The 23,684-nt window shown below is 43.9% G+C and overlaps 1 pseudogene; it reads right to left on the reverse strand.

Moving 5' to 3' along the window:
• The window catches only part of LOC138426698 (pregnancy-associated glycoprotein 1-like), a 48,688-nt pseudogene extending 25,748 nt beyond the window's left edge, over positions 1-22,940 (reverse strand).
• Between the last annotated feature and the right edge of the window lie 744 nt (positions 22,941-23,684).

The raw sequence follows: 23,684 nt of genomic DNA on the forward strand, positions 1-23,684 counted from the left end.
TAATTACTTTACAATATTTTGGTTGACCTAGGACAAATATTTTCACAATTCTTATGGAAATTTTATTGGATATTGGATATGGTAATTTTTACCCTTTGGATTTTGGATATTTTTAATTTTTATAAATCATTTCTGGCACTGTTTGCAAACACTGTCAATATCTTGGAAAACATTGTATTTTTTGAAGGCTTGCTGTTCAGTTTTTTTTATATGATATGAGACCAGCCTTTAGACCAGGTTTACTATTCCCCACTAGTAAGGCAGTATTGTCTTCAGGGCCATACTGATGTCATGGGAATTATGAGTAATTTCCACACTGGTGGGTGGGGACACAATTAGACTTGGCACAATTTGAGTCTCAAGGATTGTTCCCTATAATCCTGACCAGTACTATCAACTCTCTGCTGTAAACTGGAAGGGTATCACCTGTACACTTGCACAGTTCTCTGTGTGTAGCTCTCTCCTGTGAGCTATAACTATCTAGAGTCTCAAATCTCTTTTTTTGAGGAGACCGTTTGTCTCTGCCTAGATAGTCCTTCCATGTATGTGTTGGAAACTATTTCCAGAGTTGGGGCAATTGTAGAACTCACCTTGCTTGCTCCCCAACTCAGGAATACATTCTCTGCTGCCTGACATTTGATGTAAAAAACTGCTCTTTCATTTATCTCTTCTATTTTCAAGTTGTTTGAGACAGGAGGATAAATGTGTCCTTTGTTCCTCTATGTTTACCAAAATGGAGGTCCCCCTGCAATCAGAACTCCCTGAATGCCTTGTGAATGCTAAGCAGTGATTTCTGTGCATGGGTGCAGACTAACCAGGGATATGTCTTGGGGCTTTGGGGAACCCCATCTTGCTGGAGAAACATGACAATTACAACTAGCATTTGCTATGGGGTATGTTTAGTTCAGTTCAGTCACTCAGTCATGTCCAACTTTTTGCAATCCCATTGACTGCAGCATGCCAGGCTTTTCTGTCCTTCACCAACTCCCGGAGCTTGCTCAAACTCAAGTCGTTGAGTCAGTGATGCAATCCAACCATCTCATCCTCTATCTTCCTCTTCTCCTCCTGCCTTCAATCTTTCCCAGTAATAGGGTCTTTTAATGAGTAAGTTCTTCACATCAGTTGGCCAAAGCATTGGAGCTTCAGCTTTAGCATCGCTACTTCCAATGAATATTCAGGATTGATTTCCTTTAGCATTGACTTGTTGGATGTCCTTGTAGTCCAAGGGACTCTCAAGAGTCTTGTCCAATACCACAGTTCAAAACCATCAATTCTTCATCAAAAACCATTCTTTATGGTCCAACTGTCATATCCATACATGATAAGTGTAAAAATAATAGCTTTGATTATACTGAACTTTTTCAGCAAAGTCATGTCTCTGCTTTTAAAAATGCTGCTAGGTTTGTCATAGCTTTTCTTCAAACAAGCAAATATCTTTTAATTTCATGGCTGCAGTCATCATCTCTAGTGATTTTGGAACCCCCCAAATAAAGTCTTTCTCTGTTTCCATTGTTTCCCTATCTATTTGCCATGAATTGATGGGGTGAAATTCCATGAGCTCATTTTCTGAATGTGGAGTTAAAGCCAGTTATTTCACTCTCCTCTTTCACATTCATCAAGAGGCTCTTTAGTTTCCCTTCACATTCTGCCACGAGGGTGGTGTCTTCTGCATATCTGAGGTTATTGATATTTCTCCCAGCCACCATTATTCCAGCTTGTGCTTCATCCAGTTGGGCATTTCGCATGATGTTCTAAGCATATAATTTAAATAAGCAGGGTGAAAATATACAGCCTTTACTTACTCCTTTCCTGATTTGGAATCAGTCAGCTGTTTCATGTTCAGTTCTAACTGTTGCTTCTTGACCTGCATACAGATTTCTCAGAAGGCAGGTAAGATGGTCTGGTATTCCCATCTCTAAGTTTTCCACTGTTTGTTGTGATCCACACAATCAAGGGCTTTTGCATGCTCAATAAATCAGAAGTAGGTATATTTCTGGAATTCTCTTGCTTTTTCTATGACCCAATGGATGATGGCAATTTGATCTCTGGTTCCTCAGCTATTTCTAAATTCAGCTTGAACATATGGAATTTCACAGCACATGCACTGTTGAAGACTTGCTTGGAGAAAGACTTGCTTGGAGAAAGACTTGCTTTGGTAGCATGTGAGATGAGTGCAACTGTATGGTAGTTGCACATTTTTTGAAATCGCCATTCTTTGGGATTGCAATGAAAACGACCTTTCCAGTCCTGTGGCCACTGCTGAGTTTTCCAAATTTGCTAGCATATTGAGTGAAGCACTTTAACAGCATCATCTTTTAGGATTTGAAATAGCTCACCTGCAATTCCATCACCTCGACTAGTTTTGCTCATAGTGATGCTTCTTAAGACCCTGTTGAGTTCACATTTCAGGATGTCTAGCTCTAGGTGAGTGATCACACCATTGTGGTTATCTGGGTCATTAATATCTTTTTTGTATAGTTCTCCTGTATATTCTTCCAACTTCTTCTTAATATATTCTGCTTCTTTTAGGTCCATGACATTTCTGTATTTTGTAAGGCCCATCTTTGCATGAAATGATCCTTCCCTACTGCTAATTTTCTTGAGCAAATCTCTGGTATTTCCCATTCTATTGTTTTCCTCTATTCTTGGCACTGATCATTTCAGTTCAGTTCAGTCGCTCAGTCGTGTCTGACTCTTTGTGACCCCATAAATTGCAGCATGCCTGGCCTCCCTGTCCATCACCATCTCCCAGATTTCACTCAGACTCACGTGCATTGAGTCAGTGATGCCATCCAGCCATCTCATACTCGGTCATTCCCTTCTCCTCCTGCACCCAACCCTCCCAGCATCAGAGTCTTTTCCAATGAGTCAACTCTTCGCATGAAGTGGCCAAAGTACTGCAGTTTCAGCTTTAGCATCATTCCTTCCAAAGAAATCCCAGGGTTGATCTCCTTCAGAATGGACTGGTTGGACCTCCTTGCAGTCCAAGGGACCCTCAAGAGTCTTCTCCAACACCACAGTTCAAAAGCATCAATTCTTCGGCACTCAGCCTTCTTCACAGTCCAACTCTCACATCCATACATGGCCACAGGAAAAACCATAGCCTTGGCTAGACGGACCTTAGTCGGCAAAGTAATGTCTCTGCTTTGGAATATACTATCCAGGTTGGTTATAACTTTTCTTCCAAGGAGTAAGCGTCTTTTAATTTCATGGCTGCAGTCACCATCTGCAGTGATTTCGGAGCCCCAAAAGATAAAGTCTGACACTGTTTCCACTGTTTCCCCATCTATTTCCCATTAAGTGATGGGACCGGATGCCATGATCTTCATTTTCTGAATGTTGAGCTTTAAGCCAACTTTTTCGCTCTCCTCTTTCACTTTCATCAAGAGGCTTTTTAGCCCCTCTTCACTTTCTGCCATAAGGGTGGTGTCATCTGAGGTGATTGATATTTCTCCCGGCAATCTTGATTCCAGCTTGTGTTTCTTCCAGTTCAGCTCCAGTTCAGCGTTTCTCATGATGTACTCTGCATATAAGTTAAATAAGCAGGATGACCATATACAGCCTTGACGTACTCCTTTTCCTATTTGGAACCAGTATGTTGTTCCATGTCCAGTTCTAACTGTTGCTTTCTGACCTGCATACAGGTTTCTCAAGAGGCAGGTCAGGTGGTCTGGTATTCCCATCTCTTTCAGAATTTTCCACAATTGATTGTGATCCACACAGTCAAAGGCTTTGGCATAGTCAATAAAGCAGAAATAGATGTTTTTCTGGAACTCTCTTGCTTTTTCCAGGATCCAGTGGATGTTGGCAATTTGATCTCTGGTTCCTCTGCCTTTTCAAAAACCAGATTAAACATCAGGGAGTTCGCAGTTCACGTATTGCTGAAGCCTGGCTTGGAAAATTTGGAACATTACTTTACTAGCATGTGAGATGAGTGCAATTGTGCAGTAGTTTGAGCATTCTTTGACATTGCCTTTCTTTGGAATTGGAATGAAAACTGACCTTTTCCAGTCCTGTGGCCACTGCTGAGTTTTCCAAATTTGCTGGCATATTGAGTGCAGCACTTTCACAGCATCATCTTTCAGGATTTGAAACAGCTCAACTGGAATTCCATCACCTCCACTAGCTTTGTTCACAGTGATGCTTTCGAAGGCCCACTTGACTTCACATTCCAGGATGTCTGGCTTGAGAATAGTGATCACATCATCATGATTATCTGGGTCGTGAAGATCTTTTTTGTACAATTCTTCTGTCTATTCTTGCCACCTCTTCTTAATATCTTCTGCTTCTGTTAGGTCCATACCATTTCTGTCCTTGATCGAGCCCATCTTTGTATGACATGTTCCCGTGGTATCTCTAATTTTCTTGAGGAGATCTCTAGTCTTTCCCATTCTGTTGTTTTCCTCTATTTCTTTGCATTGATCACTGAAGAAGGCTTTCTTTTCTCTTGCTATTCTTTGGAACTCTGCATTCAGATGCTTAAATCTTTCCTTTTCTCCTTTTCTTTTCACTTCTCTTTTTTTTCACAGCTATTTGTAAGGCTTCCTCAGACAGCCATTTTGCTTTTTTGCATTTATTTTTCATGGGGATGGTCTTGATCCCTGTCTCCTATACAATGTCATGAACCTCATTCCATAGTTCATCAGGCACTCTATCTATCAGATCTAGACCCTTAAATCTATTACTCACTTCTCCAGTATAATCATAAGAGATTTGATTTAGGTCATACCTGAATGGTCTAGCGGTTTTCCCTACTGTCTTCAATTTGAATCTGAATTTGGTAATAAGGAGTTCATGATCTGAGCCACAGTCAGCTCCTGGTCTGTTTTTGTTGACTGTATAGAGCTTCTCCATCTTTGGCTGCGAAGAATATAATCAATCTGATTTCAGTGTTGACCATCTGGTGATGTCCATATGTTTAGTCTTCTCTTGTGTTGTTGGAAGAGGGTGTTTGCTATGACCAGTGCATTTTCTTGGCAAAACTCTATTAGTCTTTGCCCTGCTTCATTCCACATTCCCAGGCCAAATTTGCCTGTTACTCCAGGTGTTTCTTGACTTCCTACTTTTGCATTCCAGTCCCTTATAATGGAAAAGACATCTTTTTTGGGTGTTAGTTCTAAAAGGTCTTGTAGGTCTTCATAGAACCGTTCCACTTCAGTTTCTTCAGAATTACTGGTTGGGGCATAGACTTGGATAACTGTGATATTGAATGGTTTGCCTTGGAGACAAACAGAGATCATTCTGTCATTTTTTGAGATTGCATCCAAGTACTGCATTTTGGACTCTTATGTTGACCATGATGGCCACTCCATTTCTTCTGAGGGATTCCTGCCCTCAGTAGTAGATATAATGGTCGTCTGAGTTAAATTCACCCATTCCAGTCCATTTTAGTTCGCTGATTCCTAGAATGTCGAAGTTCACCCTTGCCATCTCTTGTTTGACCACTTCCAATTTGCCTTGATTAATGGACCTGACATTCCAGGTTCCTATGCAATATTGCTCTTTACAGCATTGGATCTTGCTTCTATCACCAGTTACATCCACAACTGGGTATTGTTTTTGCTTTGGCTCCATCCCTTCATTCTTTCTGGAGTTATTTCTCCACTGATCTCCAGTAGCATATTGGGCACCTAATGAACTGGGGAGTTCCTCTTTTGGTATCCTATTATTTTGTCTTTTCATACTGTTCATGAGGTTCTCAAGGCAAGAATACTGAAGTGGCTTGCCATTCCCTTCTCCAGTGGACCACATTCTGTCAGACCTCTCCACCATGACCCACCCCTCTTGGGTTGTCCCGCAGGCATAGCTTGGTTTCATTGGGCGCAGGCAGCTGCGGGCTGGCACACTAAGCACAGCTGAGAGGAGCTACCCCATGTCCAAGGTCAGAGTCAGCGGCCTAGAGTGCCAGGATGTGACAGCACAGGAACTGCCGAGAGAAGCTACCCTGCGTCTGAGGTCAGTGGTCTCCGAGAGGAGCTACCCTGTGTCTGAGGTCAGTGGTGGCCGGGAGGAGACACCCTGCGTCCGAGGTCAGGGGCAGCCGAGAGAAGCCACCTCGCGCCCGAGGCCAGGGCTGGCGGCCGGGAGAAGCAACCCGAGAAGTGGTGGCTGTGCAGGGGGCCTAGAGAAGCTATCCCACGTTGAAGGTCAGGAACAGGGGCGGTAAGGAGATACCCCTTATCCAAGGTAAGGAGCAGTGGCTATGCTTTGCTGGAGCAGCCATGAAGAGATACCCCACACTCAAAGTAAGAGAAACCCAAGTAAGATGGTAGGTGTTGCAAGAGGGCATCAGAGAACATACACACTGAAACCATACTCATTGATCACTTAGGAAGGCTTTTTAAAAATCTCTTCTTACTATTTTTTGGAACTAGCATTCAAATTGGTATGTTTTTTCTCTTTTCCTTTTGCTTCTTTTGTTTTCTAAGTTATTTCTAAGGCATCCTCAGATAACGATTTTGCCTTTTTGCATCTCATTTTTTTGGGGGATGATCTTGATGAGGTATGTACAGATCAAAACATAAAGATCATTGCATCCAGTTCCATTGTTTCATGGAAAATACATGGAGAAACAAAGAAAATAGTGACAGACTTTATTTTCCTGGGCTCCAACATCACTGTAGTTAGTGACTGCAGCTGTGGAAAAAAAAAAAAAAAAAGACACTTGATCCCTGGAAGAAAAGCTATGAAAAACCTAGACAGCATACTAAAAAGCAGAGACATTACTTTACCAGCAAAGGTCTGTACAGTCAAAGCTATGCATTTTCCAGAAGCCATGAGTGAATATGAGAGTTGGACTGTAAAGAAAGCTGAACACCAAAGAATTAATGCTTTTGAACTGTGATGTTGGACAAGACTCTTGAGAGTCCCTTGGACTGCAAGGAGATCCAATCTATCCATCCTAAAGGAAATTAGTCCTGAATATTCATTGGAAGGACCGATGCTGAAGCTGGACCTCCATTACTTTGGCCAATTGATGGGTAGAACTGACTCATCATAAAATACCCCGATGCAGGGAAAGATTAAAAGCAGGAGGCAAAAGGAAAGACAGAAGACAAAATTGTTAGGTGGCATGACCAACTTGATGAATATGAGTTTGAGCACGCTCTGGGAGTTGGTGATGGACAGGGAAGCCTGGCGTGCTCACCCCATGATATAGCAAAGAGTTGGACATGACTGAGAGACTGAACTGAACTGATGTACAGGGGACAATCAGGAAGCAAGTAGAAGTCTTTAGGGAAGGAGGAAGGAACAATTCCTGGATAGCTAACAATGATGGGTTGGCAGGCCATTTCAAACTGGAGAAGCTGTAGGGAAACAATTGTATGCCAGGTGGAGAGAATGGTATGAGAAAGACACGGTGGCAGTGCTGGGATTTCCCAGAAGACAAGATCCCTGTTCTATTAAACTTTATCAGTGTTCAATATTGTTAAATGATTGGAAACAGGAGTTTTGTTTTGGAAATGGTAGAGCAATAATCAATGGAAGGACTGATGCTGAAGATGAAGCTCCAACACTTAGGCCATCTAATGTGAACACCCAGCTCATTGGAAGAGACCCTGATGCTGGGAAAGATTGTGGGCAGAAGGAGAGGGGTCAAAAGGATGAGACTGTGAAATGGCATCACTGACTCAATGGACATGAGTTTGAGGAAACTCCAGGAAATAGTGAAAGACAGGGAAGCCAGCTTTATGGCCAAACATGTGATCAGAGAGTCAGACATGACTTAGGAACTGAACAATACCAATGAGGACACAGGGTCCAGTGAAGGCTCTGGTCCTTGTTGGAGTGGAGAAAGATTTAGGTGGAAGGGGAGGCTTCCCATCCTCTGGTGCACGTCATGAATCCATGGCAAGGAGCACTAGATTTTGAATGTGTTACCAAACTTTGTTTTCTGAAAAAACCCACAATACTGTTTTCTGCAGGAGAGAGATCTTTGGCTGAGTTTATTCTCTAGATTTTACTGAGGGATGTGGAAGGGATCTGGAGTGGGCTGAGTCTGCCAAAGCCAAGTGACCAGCTGCTGGAGGGAGAGGTTTGTGGTAGACATTCTGCACTGGGTGGAAAACGAATCTAGAAAAACTGTCCCTTCTGGAGTGGATGTGTCAAAGTATCACGTTGCTTTGGCAAATCACATCGATGTTGTTTTGGGTCAAGGAAGACTGTATGATGTGACTAAATGAGAATGAATGACTAATTGTCTGGTTACATCATTGCACGGTTGGAATCATGCTTAAGAAATAAACCTAGATAAAGTCCACACATATTTCATCATTAAACATCAGAGTAAGGTTTCTAAGGCAACTGTAGGTAATTTAAACATGAGGGGCCAAATGAGGACAGTTTCATTTAACAGGCTGAGATTGACTGTACAGGTTGCCATACTTGTTGCCATGATAAGAAGCCATAACAGCTACTTGTTGCTATGCTGGAGATGTGGGAAAGCAAAAAGAGACCAAAAGCCTTACAACTTTCCTTGCAGTGTGATTTCAGGCTAGTAGTAGTTGACAAGGAAAGGCTGACTGGTAAGGCTAGGAAGAGAGTAATCTGAGCCAGCAATCAGTAGCTCTTGTTGGGGCCCAGAAAACAGAAGCATCAGGTCAGTCATAGTTCTGTCACGGTTCAGAGATAGATGTCATTTGGCTTGAATCAATATTTAGCCTTGGGGATGGCAGCCATAACCTCTAAGCAGAAGATTTCCTTCTCCCCAGGTGCCTGGGTCCAGCCCCAGTGGATCCAGGGTAATTCGAAGGTGGGGACGGAGTCGGCGTCCTGGAAAAAACTTATTTAATTATAGATATAGAGGGAGATTAGAAACAGATAGTGTAGTAGGAGAATTAGCGGAGAAAAGAGGCTGAACAACTGGTTTACGTGGAATACCAATCACCACCTATGTAGGCCGCAGGCGTCTTTCCATTTTCCCAAAGGAGAGGAGGCACTGAGGCTTCCCCGGTCCGATCTCAGAAGCCCAGGCAGAAGGCTTGGTGAGTACCCACATTTCAGATGGGAATTCAGCCAGGAAAATGGGGAGCGAGAAAGAGACGATACGGGGGAATCAGTCTTTCCAGAAACTGATCCAATTTCTTTATTTTTCAGGTTTGTTTATATACCTTTTTGTTATACATAGGGATGAATACAGAGTCACGCGGGGGTCAGCAGACCTGACCCTTGTCACAATCAGGTGCTTCATATAAAATTATACAAAGGTCTTATGAGTTTCATCATCTTGTAGCCATGAGGTCTGCTGACATTTTATGGCCCTTTCTGATACTGGTCAGTTAACCAGAAAACTTATTTTTCCAGGGGTGACTTTTTCTTAAATCAGGCGCCACCCTCCAAATAAAGTTGCATTCCTATAGGGTGAGGGTGTAGTGAGTTACAATCAAGAAAAGAATTTACTTAATCTAAGGTTTAACATGATTAATCTTAAAGGTTAATACTTATTTCTCCTATATGCTAGTTATATTCATTATAAGGACAGGAATATGGAGATTTAGCAGCAAGTATTGGCTCAACAAATGTAAACCCTTCACCAATGTTCCCCTTAAGATCTATTTTGTCTTAAGATAGTGATAAAGTTACATTTTTGCATAGCAAGGACACAGTGATTTCTAGTGATTTATAACAAAGTACAGTGATCTATAACAACAGAGAAGATTCATTAACTCAAAAGTCTAGTATTGCTAGCATCAAAAACTACTATATTTCCTTTTCTATATTCCGAATACGTTGATTAATATATTCCCAGGTGCCTAAGGATATGGAGGCCTGATGACAATCATTGACTCATCAATGAAAAAAGCCCTATGCTAATACTCTAAACTCTCTGTGCTGTTTATGGCTGAGAGGCTGTCACACCAGCTAGTCTGTCAGCAGAGAGGTTTGACCTGAGACATCCTTGTCACACCCAGGGCAGGGGATTAGCAGTAATTATTGGCACAACAAATGAAGAAAAAACCCTTCACCAATATAATTCCTAATCAACCTACTAATACTATACTAATGATCTTCTAACTTCTCAAAAGAGTCTGTATTTAGAAAGTTTTAAAACATCCCGTGCCTCTCACAGTTGGGAGGCTGTAAACAATCACATGCGGCCGGACGAGCCTGATCAGGCAAGCCAGAGAACCTCCAGAGTTCGTAAGTTGAAACACTCTTGTCACGCCCAGGAATTTTTATTAACTGGAGCTGCAAGTTAACTCCTTCTCTGAGAGAAATGGTTATGGGGGAGAGCTCCCCGTAAAGTACTCTGGTTTTGGGGTAGATGCTCAGGAACAGGGGGTTTCCTGAGGCTTGATCACACTTTTGCGTATGTCAAGCTTCCTTCCTCATGACCTTTGCCATGGGCGGAGTTCCTCACGCTGGCTCCCAACACCCAGGTGGCAGAATAATTTATATTTGTTCCAGAGTCAGGAACCCAGAAAGCACTCTCAGGGCCACTTGTTCTTAGCAGGCACGCATGCAATCTATAAGGTGGAATTATCATCGTGGTGCCCATTTTCCAGATGAGAAAACTGAGGTTAAGGGACTTGATCAAGGTCACAGAGCTAAGCATGTGAAAAGCCAAGCACAAACCCAGGGTAACAGTCCTCAAATTGTGTGTTTCCTCCACACCCACTGGGAGTGGTGAGTGGTGATCTCTCACCAATGCTTAGGCAGAAGCAAGCAGTTTTCAGGCTTAAATTGAAGTAAGTAAGGAAAACCACTAGACCATTCAGATATGACCTAAACAAAATGGCTGATGATTCTAAGTGGAGATGAAAGATAGATTCAAGGGATTAGGTCTGGTAGCCTGAAGAACTATGGATGGAGGTTTGTAACATTGTATGGGAAGTGGTCACCAAAACCATCGCCAAGATAAACAAATGTGAGAAGGCAAAGGGGTTGCCTGAGAAGGTCTTAAAAACATCTGAGAAAAAAAGAGAAATGAAAGGCAAAGGAGACAGGGAAAGATATACTGAATGTAACACAGACTTCCAGAGAATAGCAAGGAGAGATAAGAAAGTCTTCATAGGTGAACAGTGCAAGAATTAGAGGAAAATAATAGAATTGTAAAGAGTGTAGATCTCTTCAGGAAAATTAGAGTTACCAGAGGAACACTTCATGCAAGGATGCACACAAGAAAGGACAGAAAATCAAACACCTAACAGAAGCAGATGAGATTAAGAAGAGGTGGCAAGAATGCACAGAAGAACTGAACAAAAATGGTCATAATGACCAGGATAGAGATGATGCTTGGCTCACTCATGTAAAGCCAGATATACTGGAGTACGAAGTCAAGTGGGCCTTAGGAAGCATCCCTAGAAACAATGATAGGAGAGCTGATGGAATTCCAGCTGAGCTATTTAAAAATCCTAAAGAATGAGGCTGTAAAAGTGCTGCATTCAGTACGTCAGCAAATGTGGAAAACTCAGCAGTGGCCACAGTGCTGGGAAAGGTCAGTTTTCATTCAAATCCAAAAGAAAGGCAATTCCAAAGAATGTTCAAACTATCATGCAGTTGTGCTCATCTCACTTGCTAGTAAGGTAATGCTCAAAATCCTTCAAGCTAAGCTTCAACTCTCCATGAACTGAGAACTTCCAGATATGCAAATTGGTTTGAGGAACCAGAGATCAAAATGCCAACGTCCATTGGATCATAGAGAAAGCAAGGGAATCCCAGAAAACTTTTCTGTCTGCTTCACTGACCATGCTAAATTCTTTCACTGTGTGGACCAAAACAAACTGTGGAAAATTCTTAAGGAAATGGGAGTACCAGATCACCTTACTTGTCTCCTAAAAAGTCTGTATGTAGGTCAAAAAGTGGCAGTTAGAATCAGACACGGAACAACTGAAACATTTAAAACTGGGAAAGAAGTGTGACAAGGTGTACATTCTCACTCTGGTTATTTAACTTCTATACAGGATACATCATTCTATATGCTGGACTGCATAAATCCCAAGCTGGAATAAAGATCGCTGGGAGAAATATCAACATCCATAGATATGAAGTTGACACTTCCCTAATGGCAGAAAGCAAAGAAGAACTAAAGAGCCTCTTGATGAGGAGAGGAGATGCAAAAACTGGTTTAAAACTCAACATTCAAAAAACTATTTCCAAGATATATTCAACATTCATGGCATCCGGTCAAACCACTTCATGTCAAGTACATGAGGGAAAAGTGGAAACAGAGGCAGATTTTATTTTCTTGGGCTCCCATACCACTATGGACCTTGATTGCAGCCCCAAATTAACAGACACCTGCTCCTTGGAAGGAAGAAAGACTATGAAAAACCTGGACAATGTATTAAGAAGCAGAGACTTACTTTGCTACTGAGGTCTCTATTGTCAAAGCTATGATTTTTTCAGTAATCATGTACAGATGTGTGATTTGGACCATAAAAGGGGGAATGGCAAAAAATTGAGCTTTTGAACTGTGATGCTTGAGAAGATTCTTGAGAGTCCCTTATACACCAAGGAGATCAAACCAGTCAATCTGAAAGGAAATCAACCTCTGACCCCTGCTGTCTCAGCTGAGACATCTACTGAGGGCCTCCAGGTGGAAAGAATGGATGCTTCCACTGCACAAGTGCCTAACCATGGCAGCTCCAAGCAAACAGTTTGTAGCTCCACCCCTGGAGGAAACTCAGAAAGGCTGAAGGCTCTGTGTACCCTGGGTCTCGTGATGCATGAGTTGCATTCTTCCCAACAGCATTGGAGGCCAAGGAAGAGGCATTCTGGGCCCTGGAGGAGGGGGATGGCTCAGGGATCCACTGGAGCCACCACTTACCAAGTAGGACTCAAAAGGACAGAGCAGGCATATGTGGCATAGAGCTGGTGACTGGGGTGTGGGAACAAGAGCGAACCAGCTCTGCATGAAGTACCTCACCCAAAATCCCCTGGAGGAGAAGATTTCATTACCCCTTATAATTCCTCTGAATGAGGAGGTTGTGGAGTTGGTGTGTCATCACAAACTCTTCCATGGCCTAGACCATCTGCCAGTTGCTGTCCTTGGGGCTACCTCTCTCCAGCTTCAGTCATGTAGTTCTTGAGGAAACTGACAATTATGTGTGCTGCCAGGTCAGGGCCAAAGACCATGTAAAGCCAATCATAAGACCCCATGTCCCTGCCAGGATAGCTGATCTGGGGCTGTACATGTGATCTGAGGTGGGTCTTTCAGAGAACACCTTTGAACTCTGATGTCTTCAATCTTTTCTTTCCTTACTGGAGATGCCTTCAGGATATAAAATCCTAGGGCAGGTAGCTTGGACTTCCTCACTATGTGTAGAAGCCTTAAGGAAGAAAGTTGCCAGGCCACGACCATCAAAGAAGAGGGAAGGGAAAGAGCGAGGGTGAGAGAGAATTGATGACTTTTGATTTTTTGGGTCCAGTCACTGAGATCTTTGTATTTGCTCTGATTCTTGCGTCCTAGTTTCCCAGAATCATTTCAATGAGTCTCCCTGTTTCTTGAAGCCAGTTGGATTAGGGCTCCTCTCAATTTTGATTCAGACTTGGTTCTAGATCATTCACTCCCGGACAAAAACAGAGGCACCGATTTATTTCAGCACCATTAAGAGTGAAACCCTTTATTCTTTACTGAGAATAGGGTGTGCAGACCACCAAATACAGTTCACCAGCATCATGGGCAGGAGTGCCCAAAGGGTGAGTGAGTGTGTGTTAGGATAGGCCTTACTGATTCCTGAACCACTCCCAGCATTTACACTGCCCGTGCCAGGCCAATCCTGTCATTTCCTCGATCAAAGACTGAGAAATACCGCCTCAGGAAGACATCACCCAGGATCCAGTTCTCTGCAGATGGATTCGCTCTGTTCACTTGAAAGGGGGAATAGCACTGGCCTCTAGAATCCTGGGGGAGTCAGAGACACACACCAGTCAGCATGAGCCATTACCGGCGATTCCCCCCGATATCCAGACCCGACAAACTTTTTTATTTCCCTCTTTTGTTAAGTATCAAGGGGTTTTCTCAGCAGCAGGGGATATGAGAGTTTATCCAAAAGAAAGAGGATCAAGTCATGAGGTTGCCATGAGGAAGGCTGTGGGGGAGGGGAGGACTGGGAGTTGGGGAAACAGAGGAATGAAAAACAACAAAGTCCTACTGTAGAGCGTAAGGAACTATATTCAATATTCAGTGATAAACCACATGAAAAAGAATGAAAAAAAGAAAAAAATAATTTTATGTGTATAACTGAGTCACATTGCTGTGCAGCACAACTTAACACAACACTGAAGATTAGCCACATTTCAATATAATTTTTTAGAAAAGAACTAGTGTGTCTATAGTTCTCCTCACTCACTGTTTACTTCCTTCTGACTCCTGCTCTTTTTTATTTTAATGTTAGTTCAAACATTTTTTTTCTTTTTTCTTTTCTTACTCCTTCTCCCCTTCTTTCATTTATTTTGAAATTTATTTATTTTAATTGGAGGCTAATTATTTTACAATATTGTATTGGTTCTGCCACACATCAACATGAATCTGCCACGAGCGTACATGTGTTCCCCATCCTGACCCCCCTCCCACCTCCCTCCCCATACCATTCCTCTGGGTCATCCCAGTGCACCAGCCCCAACATCCTGTATCAAACCTGCACTGGTGATTCATTTCTTATATGATATTATACATGTTCTCTGCAGAGAATGCCAGTTCTCCTCCTGCATCCCCACAACCTGTACTTTATTAAAAAACTTTATTTTGTTTTGGAGTATAGCTGATATACAATACTCTGAGTTTCAGGTGAACAGTAAAGGGACTCAATCGTATTTATCCGTGCATCCTGGTCCCAAAGATCCCCCTCCCATCCAGGCTGTCATATAACTGAGGAGAGTTCCCTGTGCTACACAGTAACTCATTGTTGGTTATCCATCTTAAATAGAGCAGTGCCCACAACATGTTCCTGATGACTTAACTCAGGAACTCTGCAAAGCCTCCTTCAGCCCACACTCACCCTCTTTGGCCACTCCAGGCTTGGTTGTGTAATATACTCTGGTTCCCAAACCCACTGGTCAGTCCGTAGCCCTCATCACACCTAGTAAGTCCCCAGTGCCCCAGTGCAGACAGACCACCTTGAGATGCCATTTGCATGGAATCCAGCTCAGTTTTGCCTAGAACCAAGCAACCCTCCACATGGCTTCATGAGTTTACAGTTTTAGAATTCCTGAAATTCCCTATCTTCCTCAAAGGCTTCTTTGAGCCCATCAGCCTGCCCTGAACTCTCTCAGGGAGCTGACATGAAGCCTCCACCCTGTACCTGGGCTGAGCAGTCACTGGGCACCCTTTATTCACCTTAGTTTCCAAACTCCCCACTGAGGGGTCGGGTACCCAACTCACAAAGGAGGCACCAGGCCAGAGCAGGCAGAAGATGCAGCCGAGTACTAGGCTGACCATGTAATTTATCATCCAAACCAGGAAAACTTTGAGAAGGGAAGGGAGACTGTTAACATATGCTGAAACATCCCACTGGGACTGTCCCCAGTCATTCTCCTTGTAACATGGCCTATTTCAGGGACTGCTAAAGCTGACTTTCATGTACATGCACCTAAAGGTTCAGATTGAATTGCAGCTCTTTGAGGACTGAGGACCTTAGAGTTCGCCTCTCCCTGACTCCCACCATGCTGGCATGATGTGGTGTCTCCACATTTATTTCAGGAAGATCAGTGTCCCAGACGGCCCTTTACTCTCAAGTGATTGATTTTCTGGCAGGCACTAGCCCAGCCACAGGGCTCAACAGCATATGCAATGGTGTACATGGCCTCCAGAGGGCGCCTCCTCCCAGCAGCAGACCAAGGGTTCCTGCAAGCTCCAGTTAGAGAACCAACCCGCAGTATTGTCCCCTCACCTTGACGAGGTAGGCTTGAGGTGGCACTGGGTAGTTGATGCTGTTGATGGTGAAGACAATAGAGGGCAGGGCATAGACCGCAGAACATGAAACAAAGTACTGTTAGAGAGAGAGGGTGAGAGGTTGGCCCTGGAGATCCTTATTGTGTGTGGAGACAGGGAGTGACCCTGGGGCATGACCCTTCACCTCGAAACACTGTCGTGTGGCACCGATGTGCTTCTGTATGTTTTCAACCACTGTTCTTGGGCCAAGGATCAGTGATGTCCCGGTGCCCACAAGGGCCTCACAGCCACCAGAACAAGCAATAACCTTTCTTCTCATGGAGATGCTGAGAGACAATGGAAGAAAGCGGGCATCAAGGTCACTCTGAGTCTCCCCAGAGTTGCCCCCTTCCCAACTGTCCCTAAACAGCCCTTCGTCTCTGTCCCTCTTTTCCTTTGCTCTCGACCCAACACCTTTCTTGACATCCTCGAATGCAGTACTTGAATACACCAGGATCTTTTGTACCTTGACACATGCTGGTCTTCCTTCCTAGAAAACTCCAGTCCCTTTTGACTAGCAAATTTCTTCTCATCTTCCAGATTCCAGCTTAATTGTATTGTTTTCAGGAAGTCTTTCTCCTGGTGTTTATCAGTCTCCTGTCTTGGTCACTCTCTGTAGACCCTTCCTCATGTCTGCTGCTGCTGCTGCTGCTAACTCACTTCAGTCGTGTCCGACTCTGTGCGACCTCATAGAGGGCAACCCACCAGGCTCTGCTGTCCCTGGGATTTCCCAGGCAAGAGTACTGGAGTGGGTTGCAATTGCCTTCTCTTCATCACGTCTAGCACGTACCAAAGTCACAATTCACTATGTGGGCAGGTCACTTCATGTACATCTGCCTTCTTAGATGTGAAGGCAAGTTTTATTCTCCTTGCCTCCCTAAAGTGCCTGGCATAGAGTGGATGTCAAATGCTTGTCTGTTCAATGAGTGAATGAAGACTTAGAAAACAATAAGTAACTTCCAGAGAGCTGTATCTGGTGAGGAACAAATAACGGGTCTCACACAAAGTGAAGGTGGAGATTCTCAGGGGCAGCAGATTCTCATAGTAGGGGGATAGAGGGGCTCCTCTGGGAGAGGGTGTCGCCCAGCACTGCTCCTACAACCAGCTCAGACCCTAAGACCCTGGCCAGAAAATACATGACTAGCCTGCAGAAACTCCAAAGGATAGGTCAGCTTTTGTCTGAGGGTATCACACAGAATCCTATCAATTATGCCTCTTGTCCTCAGGTCACTCCTAGATCCCACCTTCCTGATTCTCTGTTATAGCGCCTGCCCCACTGTGTGCTCAAGAACATGGGGTGTCTTTTTATTAGTTGCTTTCATGTCTTAAGATTGCAGCCAAACTCCCTCCACTGCTGCATAGCTGCTCCCAAAGAAGACTAATTTTCCCCATTTTCTCAGGACTGTCCCTGTTTTTAAACTGACATTTATCTGTACTGAGAACTTCCTATGTCCTAGGTAGCCCTGGATAGTTGATCATCTTATCATAACTCTGTCCAGGCTGGTGAAATTCTCCCTGATCCTCTGTTCACTACACTGTAGAGTCCTCTAACCATGCTCCGCACCTCAAAGGGCAGTGGGTGCAGCCCTTTCCCAGCTGAACAGACCTCTTTAGACTCTTTCAGGACCCTGGTCAGAGCCTTGCTCAGAATGCCTGGGGGTTATGAACCCATGGGTTGTTTGTGTATCTATGTGCTTGTGTGTTTGTTTGTATGGGTTTGTATGTGTCTCTGTGTGTGTTTGTGTGTCTTTGACTAGCTATGCATGTTTATATGTGTTCTTTTGTATGTTTATATGTGTCTGCTTGTGTGTTTCCATGTGTCTGTGTGTCTGTCTGTGTTGTTGTGGGTGGTGTATATGTCTGTGTGACTGTGCATCTAAGAATGCATTTGTGTGTTTCTGCCTGCGTTCGTGTACAGTAGTGGGAGCATCACTTGGGCTCAAGAGGGAGAGGCTTACCGGTCCAAGGGTATACTCCACTCGCCCGGGTGGATCAATGGTACCCAGTTGAGCTCTCCCTTGTAGTAGCGGTGGTCTACCCCACCAAACATCACCACACTGCCCTCCTGCTTGTCTCTATAGAGAGAAGAGAGGTGGGGGGATCCTTGGAGGACAGTAACAACAGCACTGTCTGAGAGCTGTGCTTGTCCACCCATCAAGGCCCTAATAAGTTCCCCATGTACAGATGCAGAAATAGCATCTAGGAAAGACTGAGATCCAGACTGTTGGCTGTTACTGGTTAATGAGTGGCACAGAGGTTAGAAGCTGAATCACTTGGCTGGGCTCCACCCACTAAGTCTTCTGAAGACTCCCTGGACCTCCAGCGACCAGAGTGCTCAAACACCCTCAGAGAACAGGGTGCTGAAGTATTTTGGCTTTCCCCTTGTCCATCTTGTCATTTTTCAGGAAAATCAAGCCTGGAAGTTCTAAGGGTTTGGGTTCAGGTCACCCAGAGTTGGCTCCACTGGCCTGTGACATCTACTGTCCAAAGGGCCCCATACTTAGAAGGGGCCCCACCTCTGCTTTCTCTGTCTTGAAATGCCTAATATTTCTTGAAAAAGGGGTCCCACACTTTTGTGTCCTACACTTTTGTTTTTCTTTGCCTCCTACAAATTGGGTAGCTGATCCTGGGCTTCAAGTGAAATGCTAATGAGGAAGGAAAGATATCCAACAGCCTTCTCCTTCTTTCCTTATCAAATTCATAAGCAAATCCTAATGCCTTTTCCTTCAACTTGTTTTCTGTTGCTTTCCGTTAGCCTTCTTTCTCACTCACTCCCCTAGACCAAGTTACTGGTCTTGAGCCCAGGATCAGGGTTGTCTTCCAATAAAATTTTATTTATAAATGCCAGGGGTGAGGCCAGGTAGGGCCCTAGGGCCATATTTATGGTGGGTTAGATTATCTCTCAAGATACCTCTTTATCAAGTGTTCTACAATTTTCTTGCAACTAAAAGCATATTACACCTAATCTGGAGGAAGAGGTTGTCCATCTCAGACTTACTTGTTCAAGTAGAAGGCAAAAACAGGCTCAGAAAAGGCACCTTCATTCTTCAGCTTGTCAAAGATGGGGATGGCTCCAGAGAAGGATATTTTGGGATAGTTCAAGCCCAAGATGCCATCAAAAGGGATATCAAGCCAGGTTTCCAAAAAGATTAGACCAAACGGCTGGTCAGTACTTACAAGGTCCCCAATCTGTGGGAGAGAAGAGTGTTCCCACTTACAGATACATAAAGTGGAGCTAAGACTGGGCTGGGGTGCCTTGCCATTATATCCTCAGAGAAGAATTGAAGCTGGGCTCTGTCTTCGGTGGTCCACAGATGGTTAGAGCAAGGTGGAAGGAGAATTTGGGTTCCATTTGAGAGAGGCTGTGAATTTTAAAACATCTGCCCCTCTGAAAAACACCATGTCAGTGAGTCAAATTGGCCTGATGGCTTCTGTACAGGTGGGACAACCAAGGGTTGGGCCAGGTCCCATTGGTGCCACCTTACAGACAAAACAAGAGCAAGATAGCCTTTTCTTTGGCATCGCTGTGACCTAATGACAGGAATGGACTGCATTCTCTGTAAGCTACTGTGGCTTCTGCATCTGTCCAGGAAGACAGAAGCCAAAAACACAATCTTGCTTGCAGGGTTCTATGAAATTATTGCCTGGGGGATTCACTTTTGGGGATATGTGTATATTTCTGTGAGTGTGTATGAGAGAGAAAGAGAGAGAGAGGGGAACTATTCAAATACTTTGGGGGAGGCAGGCCATATGTTTATTAGACTCTCAAGGGTCCTCTAGAGTGAGAAATCATTTATCAGGCCCCTTGAATTCTCAGGCTTCCAGTTTCCCACTCTGTATACCTGAAGTCCTTGACTGCACCCAGGGCCCCCAGATCAGTTTTATCCTGTCCCCAAACACCCCACAGCAACTTCAGTCCTGAAAAGCCAGCCTATCTCCACCTTTTATCAATGTGTGACCTCAGCAAGGCCCTTGCTAGCTGCACCTCAGATTCCTCATATGTCTCATGAGCTAATCAGAGTAACTGCTGTGTGGGATTGCTGCAGGATTAAACCAGTTATCACTGGAAAGTGCCTGGAACAGTCTTTGAATATAAATTTGAGTGCTTTTATCCCTTCTTCTCGCTCACAGCAAAATGAACCTTGAACTGCTCATGGGCAGAGGAGCTGCAAGTCCACACCTCAAGCCACTCTCTGGGTTAGCTAATCGGTTTGCTCATGTGTCACCATGGGCACTGCCTCCCCAGGGACATGATCCTGGGAATAAGATGGCCAATATCTATGGGAGTTAGGTTAGGAAGGGTCCTGCCAGATGGTTCTGCATCTGTTTTGCAAGCAGTGGTCACTCTATAGCCAGTCCTGACTCAGCATTTGTTACACTGTTACCCGAACTGTGTCATGAGCAACAAATCCTCTCATTGTTCCAGAACCAAAGTAGATTCTGAAGGTGTCATTGGTAAACCGGAAGGTGGAAGACTGGTGATGTTTGAACTTATCTTGTTTACCTGCAGAAACAAGAGATGAGTGTCATCAGGTGCCAAGGTCGTAAACAGGGTGGCAAGGCCAGTGAAGGATAGTCTGGGTACAGGGTGTCTCTACTCACTACAGGGTCTCTTGGTTGGGCTGAGGCAGTTGATGGAGGGCACCAACAAGTCAGATGAGCCTGTGTCAAAGACAACCTGGAATTCCTGAGGGGGTGTTCCAATGGTGATGTTACCCACGTAGAGCATCTACAGGGAGAAGGAGTGAGTGGGTTAGTGCAGAACTGGCTACCCTCTGTTCCCACAGTGATGTCTCCCTCTGGGTGTCTCATATCTCTGGAGATCACTTTCTAACCACCATGCAGCTCACAGACTTTCATCACAGAGGTATCTGCATTTGATATATTTTTCCTGTACTACATTGTATGCAGGATATTCACTCTATGACCAGGCATTGAAGTGGTATCTCCTGCATGGGATCCCAGAGGCATAATCACTGCACCTCCAGGACTGCTGGGCACCCAGGGTAGTCCTGGTGCCTTCATTTGAGAACCTCTGTCCTCTCTTCAAACCCAGCCTTAGCACCCCCTTCTCCAGGAAGTCCTTCTTGATCAACCCCAGCCACTCCCTCTAAACTCAGACCACATCCAATCAACAAGCATAGGTGACCCTTTCATTTTACATGTATTTACTCTTTGTCCATCTCTCAGGCTGGCATGGACATTCTTAAAGACATTTTGAAGACAAAATAAGCCCCTTTTCTAATCTAAAAACAGTAACCACAGTGATTTTTATGGCCATACACGGAATACAGGTTCAGTAGCTTTTTGCTGTTATCGTTCTTGCATCTGTGAAAACTGAATTCCTCTACCTGGGGATTCACAATTGCTTTGCAGTTGATTCTACCTTTTGATCAGTGATGGTTCACTCCTCATCTGTAACTAAGTGGCTCACTAAGTTTAGAAGGAACAATCTCCCTTAAACTAATGACGCATCTTTGACACAGAAATAGATATTTACCTGCCACCTGGTGATTGCTGGGCTCAGTCACAAAGACCAACAGTTGAGGATGAGAGTGCCTTATCCTCTGGTTGGGCTCCCGGTTTTCCAGGGTTTCTGCCTCCCGCAGGAACTCCAACCCCAACATCCCACCTGACACCTCTAGATGAGCCTCAGTACTGGGCAAGAGCACCAGGGGGCGCTGTGGAGCACCATCCTCCCAAAATACTCACATCCATAATGTTTCTCAGAGGGTGAATAGTCAGATTTGAGGCACGAAAAGAAATCTGAGACAGTCTGTAAGCATGTTCCTTCAGGAAACTGTTCAGCATCTTTTTTCCACTGACGGTGTTTCTCATGGTCTTCACTCTCCTTAGAGGTATTCTTTCACCAAGCATTTGACAAAGAAAACAAAGAAGATGCTACAGTTAGCTGTCAGTGTTAAGTATAACTGTCATTGTAATGGCTCTGTGTATTTTCTAATAATTTTTATGAGGGACATTATCAGAATTCTATGTATATACCATGGCAAAGACATAGATTTGAATACAGGTTCTGTTCTGCAATCTTGGGTAAGCCATATGACCATGTGGTGTCTCAGTGTCCCCTTTGGTAAAATGATGGGTGTAACAATACAACCCCTCCAAATAGAATATCTTGGGGATAAGTGAAGTGACGGATATAAGGTACCTGATAAATAGGAAGTCTCAACAAAGACAGCCATTAGCATTGCTGTTGCCATCCCACTCTAACCTTCTCACAGAAACTCAGGAAAGAGTTAGAAGGGGTACTCTTATCCTTTTTTTACAAGGGAGCAATTTGAAATACAAGAGGTTTCTGAGTTGGAAGTGGTCACACTGGTTGTCAGATATAACACACTGTTTATAAAACAGTGTATCTTTTTCCACATTGAAAGAGAAGAGAGAGTTGAAAGAAGAATCCAAAATATAGGGAACAAGTAAGGCAAACTCAGAGGCTGAAAAAGGAAGGAAGAGTCAAATGAAAAATAAAACAAAATAACACAGAGAGACATACTCCCAGTGTGTCCCCAGACATACTCCCACACTCCCAGTGACTTCCAAAGAGATAGAGAGATAAATGACAGTGATACAGAGATGCAGACATAGGCATATACACACTAAAGTAGACAGGGAAAAAAGAGGACATGTTGAATAAAATGTAGGAAAGTGCTATTCCACAGGACCACATTGACATCTGCATAGACTGTGCACTGAACAGTTGCAAGGAGTTGCATTTTGAATAGGTCATGACATGACTGGACCCCAAGTTGTGCAACCCAAATCTACACCAAGACCTTGGGATCCACAGTTCCTACAGCAAGTTACTATTCAATAAGTAACAGTGGAACTTTAAGACTCTTAGGGATATATTCCATTGCCTTCTAAACCTGATGGGTGGAAGAATAAGCAGATGAAAGGAAAATCCGAGAAAGGAATATGATGTGACTTACAGTCCTCATACTTACTTCACTATGCATTCTGAGAAGGCCACCAGCCCAAGGAGCACAAGCCACTTCATGCTTCTTTCCTGGCTCCAAGTACTCAGGGAAGTTTGAGTTCTTAGCATGTAGTGGTGACCAGGAGCCTCTAGTTATATATGCACTGACCTACCCTAGTTTTCCCCTTTAGGCCACTAAAAAGATCTGAAAAAAATCACAAAGCTCTTGATAAAATCTTTACCTTCATCAGTGTCCTTGGCGAGTGGACTTTGAAGCTTCTCACAATACAAAGAATTGAACTGTAATCTCTTCCTAGAATCTTGGTTGGAAAACCAACCTCATCTGCATGGACATCTAAGAAGACAGAGATCCTTGACAACTTGGAGAAAAAACTGCTAAGACCATCATGAAATGGGTACTAGGGGCCATGCTAGACATTCTTGGTTTCATGTCATCTTCCTAGCCACTTCACGCAATGTCCATTGCTGTCTGTGTTAGAGAGGAGATTGCTAGGAGGGTAAGTTGTCAAATGGCAAAGTGAAGACTTCAGGGACAGCCCAGGGACATATAACTGGCTTTAGGTAGGGGGTCTAATGGCAGACATCAGGGGCACCTATGATGCCAGTCTGCATCAAAGATTTAGGGCAGAGCAGTACGTCAATTACATAGTTTCAGTATGGGAAGAAATGTCCTATGCATCCACAAGATATTTTATATCATCCAAAAAATGTACAAGGAAGAACTGTGTGCTAGGTTCTGGGTTAAAGGCTTCAAAGTCAAAGTTGATCAAGACAAAAGTAGTCTTTATCTTAAGAGGGCTAGCAGTCTAGTTCTCACAAACTAATGTCCCCAGGAGTCAGGAGATATGATAC

The sequence above is a fragment of the Ovis canadensis genome, chromosome 21 (genome assembly GCF_042477335.2).
Source record: "Ovis canadensis isolate MfBH-ARS-UI-01 breed Bighorn chromosome 21, ARS-UI_OviCan_v2, whole genome shotgun sequence".
NCBI lineage: Eukaryota > Metazoa > Chordata > Mammalia > Artiodactyla > Bovidae > Ovis > Ovis canadensis.